We start from the raw sequence: 5,360 nt of genomic DNA, 5'->3' as shown, positions 1-5,360 counted from the left end.
ATGGGTATTGAGGAGGGCACCTTTTGGGATGAGCACTGGGTGTTGTAAGGAAACCAATTTGACAATAAACTTCATATATTGAAAAACAAAATAACACTGATGCAGTGGCAGAAACAAAACAAAGCATAAGGCAGGGGTGGGCGCCTGGGTGGCTCAGTCAATTAGGCGTCTGATTGCTGATTTCAGCTCAGGTCATGATCTCATGGTTTGTGGGACTGAGCCCTGCACTGGACTTCTGCTCTGTCAGGAGCTTGGGAATCCCTGTTTGAGATTCTCTCTCTTCTCTCTCTGCCCCTCCCCTGCTCACTCACTCACTCTCTCTCAAAATAAAAAATACATATATAAATACATAAGTAAATAAATAAGAAAGGATATGGGCTTAATTACACAAAAATGTAAAACTTTTATACAACATAGACTACTACTCATTCTAAAAATCATATGGAATCTCCAGGCACAGTGAACAGACAAAAAACAATCTTGAAAAAGAACAAAGTTGAAGGTCTCACACTTCCTGATTTCAAACTTGCTGCAAAGCTACAGTAATCACAACAGTGTCATATTCACATAGAGATATAAAAACCAATGAGACAGAGAGCCCAGAAATAAGTCCTCACATACATGGTGAAATAATGTTTGTCAAGGGTGCCAAGACCACTCAATGGGGAAAAGGACAGTCTCTTCAACAAACGGTGAGGGGAAAACTGGATATTCACTTGTGAAAAATGAAGTGGACCCTTATCTTACACCAGAGACAAAAAACTAACTGAAAATTAATCAGAGCCTTAAATATAACTACAATTGCACTAATTTCTAGAAGCATTACTTGGCTTATGGCACTTTTCTTCCACCTTCAAAGCTAGCAAACATGGGCTGAGTCTCTGACCTGTTCTTCTGCTTTGTCTGGTTAAAAATTCACATGACTACTGGACCCACTCAGACAACCTGGTCAATCTCTATTGGAAAGTCAGCTGATTAGCAAACCATAATTCACTTCTGCCATATAACATAACATATGGAAAGGTTCCAGGGATTAGGATATGAGTATCTTGAAAGCCATTATTCTGCCAAGCAGAAAAGGCATTTAGAAGAAACATTTTAGTTACGTAAAGATAAAAACTGGAAATAATTTTGTCAAATGAAACCCTAGCCAATATTTAACAATTATATAATTGTTTCTGAAAACACTAAACAAACAACTTTAGATGTCTACTCTTCAAAGTTTTAATATATTTCTTGTAGAATATAGTTGTCAACCTCTAATGACCATATATACTAACTAGAAATCATGAGTACTAATATCCAAATTAATGTCTGTAACTTAAGAAAATGGTCATTTCTTTTTGTTAACGAGAAGCCCCTTACAAATAGACTTTTCATCCCTTCATGACAAAAAGTAAAACAAAATTATTTTAGTGGAAATCATGTGTTATCAATCAGGAATTGTTCGTATCACTGATCATTTGCCTAACTCTAGTATACAATTATTTTGCCATTTCTGGATTAAGATGTTAACTTCTAGTCTCTATCTTTAAAAAGAATTCCCATTATTTTAAGAAAAATAAAAGTATGAATTAATTTTAATTAAGTCTGAAATGAATCTTTTCAGAACTATTGGTATGGTCAATTTTCAATCAAAAATATTTTCAATATTTTTTCCTTTATCACATATACAATAGGCTTTCCAGTTTTGATCTTCATAAGTCATATATATCAAATCAAGAAACAAACCTTTATACACTTCTCCTGAATATCATTTCTCTGAGAAGCAAATTTCAGTAGGGGCTTTTCACCATCCATTCCAGATTCTTCGCTTTTTAATTTACTAAGGTGGTGATCTGAAATCCAGTCCATGAAGACAGTTAAAAGTTCATAAACTTGTGCATTAAGTGGTACCTATATGTAAAAAATTAAACCAAACATATATTTCAGTTCACAACCTGATAAAATTTCAAAGACAAGTTTTAAATTTGGGGATTATAGAAAAAGTTACCTAAAGAATGCCATTAAAATATGTATTGAATGACAAAGCTTCTCCAAACAAAAGAAATTCCAAATCAAGCACTTCCATTTAACATAAGAAACAAGTTAAATGATGGCTGAGACAAGGGGAGAAAATTCATCTTAAAAATGAAATTGAAAGAACTTTGCCTTATTACCAAAAAAAGAATTTTCATAAAAATTCTTTACCTAAGTTTGATAACATAATAAAATTGGCCTTAACTCAAAAGTATATACCATCATAGCTAAAATATTTTAATAAATTTAAAGATTTAGAAAGTTAAAACAATTTCCACCAAAGAACTTCGTATTTTCTTCTTCCCAAAAAAGTTGTTTCTTTGTTTTTATAACATACTATAAACAGGATATGAAAATTTTCCTGGAAATCCTCCTCTCTGAGAGTCTATCAAAGCAAAGTAAAGAACAAAATGACAGAAAAATTTATAGAGTCAATTACACTAATTTTAGTATTCCTTCAAATCACTTTTAGTCAAATTCTACATTTACCACACATCTACCTTAAACAGGTAACTACACTAGATTTAGTTTTTTAGAAATCTGAAAAGACAAAGAAACAAAAGCAAATAAATAAAAAAGTAACATTAAGCAGACAGCAATCTACAAAATCAGAATGAGATTAGAGTTACATTATTCTGAACGAGTAATTTTAACCTGTTTTCTTCAAATGGAAACTTTAGATAACTTCAGTCATCATTAAGTACCGAGTAGAAATAAAACTGAGTTAATACAACATGGAAGGCTGTATAAGAGGAAAAAGGTCAGAGTGGGGGTATGAAATATTTCCATTTACAACCACAAAAAATATTTCTGAACATATGTGCTGCCTGGCAGAGGGCAGTGGCAGGCCAGGGCAGTGGCAGACAGGGGCAAGTACTATTTGTAGAGGAAATCGTAGTTCCAGGAGGTAGAGAAGGTAGATCTTAGGCCCAGAGACTTCAGGAAAGATGTGCAGGTTGGTGCTATACCCTCTGTGCAATCTCCTTCCACCCACCTGGATGGAACCCTGAGGGCGTGGGCCAGCATGATGACAAGAATGTGGTTACTATCCTCATATGTGGTCTCTACCTCCTGGTGGCAGAATTCTTTTACAGTGCACCCACCTTCACTGAAGTACTCATACTACAGGAAGCCTGAGGTGAACAGTTGCAGGTAGACTAACAGAAAGTCCAAGGTCCTCTGGTTATTGAAGGAGGGCAGCAAGTTGGCTACTTAGGTCTGCTCCTCCATCTGCTCAGTTAGGTCTATAAACATGGTGTGGAAATCTTCAACTGTGAACAGTGAAGCCCTGGGAAACCAGGTCTTCTTTGATCTTGGCAGATACGGGCTTGAACTGCTAAAACTCCCTGCTGACATCCAGCAGCATTTCCACGTGGAGAATTCAAAACCTCGATAGAAGCTGTTCATATAAGGGCATCTGGGTAGCTCAGCAGTTAAGTATCCCACTTCAGCGTAAGTCATGATCTCCCAGTTTGTGGGTTTGAGCCCTATATTGAGCTCTCTGCTGGCAGCACGGAGCCCACTTTGGATGCTCTATCTCCCTCTCTCTCTCTGTCCCTCCCCTCTCTCAGAAATAAATAAACATTTAAGAAGAAGGAGGAGGAGGAGGAGGAGGTGGAGCAGCAGCAGCAGCTGCTCACATAAAGCCTGGTCTTGCAGATGTATGAGAACTTTTGGTGGAGGTGCTCAATCTTCCAGTGATAGACGTCATTCAGCATATTCCCTGCATAGGATGGTGAGTTCTAGTAGCTCCAAGAAGAGAAGGTTCTGCATAGCAATCTTTTGCTGAATTTGGTCCTGAGTCATGATGTCTTCATCATAAGCCAGACAGTTAACACCTTCAGAGTCACACTGCCCAATGGTGGCTCCTGATTTTACTACTCAGATTCCACAAAAATCTTTAAACAGTGCTGTGTTCCCACTTTATGAAAATAAGTAGAGGATTTATAAAAATTATTAAAAGCCCACATTGAGATATCACTACTCACCCACCGAAAAGGTCAAAATGAAAAAGACTGAAAACAAATGTTGGCAAGGTTGTGGAGCAATCACAAAATTCATAGGAGTATAAAATGGTACAACAGCTTTGGAAAACTGGCAGTTTCATGAAAAGTCAAATATCTATGACCCATAAATTCTGGCCTTAGTTGTATTTCCAAGATGAATGAAAACACATGTCCGCTAAAAGCCTTGTACACAAATATTCTTAACAGCTTTATTCATAATAGACAAAAAATAGAAATAGCCCAGGTGTCTATCAACAGAAGAATAAACAAATTCTGTGATACAGTCATACAATGGAATACTACTGACCAACTACAGAGGAACAAACTATTGATACACCCAATGTTATAATGAGTAAAATAAGCCTTACCCAAATGAATGCATACTATACAATCTCATTGACCTAAGTTCTAAAATAGGTAAAATGAATTCATGGTAATAGAATGCAGATTAACAGCTACTTCTTACAAGGAAGAGCTGAGAAAGGACAAGGGAACTTTCTAGAGTGATGGAAATATTCTCTATCTAGTTGTAGGTTACAGGAGTATAGGCATTCTTCAATACTGACCAAACTATATACTTAACAATATACATTATGTTACTGTAATTTATGCCTCAATGTAAAAAAATCCTTAGGAAAAAATAAATAAATTAGATCTCATTCAGGTGTGGACTGCAGTCTTGACAGAAAACATTGAAAGCTTATGGGTTCTTAAAACACAATGAATAATAAAGCTCTTATTAAACTTAAGATCCTGTGATCTGTCAATGTTACTAGGCCTGAAACACTACTGAAATACTTTGTTTTGCTTTTGTAAATAGAAGCGTATTAGAAACATTATACAGCTATTTCTCTGTAAATGAATTATTATGATGAATCTTTTCATATCAAAAAGGATAGGGAAAAAAAGGTTCAAGAACAAAGAGAAAAAATGTCTTTGCCTTCTATTGGAGAAATTTTCAATCACATCATACCTTGTGAGTTTTTGAGACTGGTACTTTTTCTTGTCTTAAACTTTTCATTTCGTTAGCAGCATGGGAATTTCCTTTCAGTCTCTGTATTGTCATAAACTTGTATTTCCTCTGCAACAGTGCATATCCATGAATTAAAACACAATTGTATTAAATGTGAGAAAACCCAAAGGCAATCATTTAAAATTCACTTGTGCAGGCAGCTTACCTGTAAATTATCTAAACGAGCTTGAACTCTCTTAGCCTGAATCTCCATCTTCTTGTTTTCTTCACTTACTTCATTTAACTACAGTGAGAAAATATTAAATATTTCAATATAAAACTTAAGCTGACTTCATACTAAAGATTTCCAAAATAATCTACTA

General features: G+C 35.4%; 1 pseudogene; it reads right to left on the bottom strand.

Moving 5' to 3' along the window:
* Positions 1-2,793: 2,793 nt before the first annotated feature.
* Positions 2,794-5,281, bottom strand: LOC121026644 (ubiquitin thioesterase OTUB1-like; annotated as a pseudogene).
* Between the last annotated feature and the right edge of the window lie 79 nt (positions 5,282-5,360).

This window comes from Herpailurus yagouaroundi, unplaced genomic scaffold, assembly GCF_014898765.1.
Source record: "Herpailurus yagouaroundi ecotype Mexico unplaced genomic scaffold, PumYag 150210, whole genome shotgun sequence".
Classification (NCBI taxonomy): Eukaryota; Metazoa; Chordata; class Mammalia; order Carnivora; family Felidae; genus Herpailurus; species Herpailurus yagouaroundi.
This window is presented reverse-complemented; position numbering and strand designations above follow the sequence as displayed.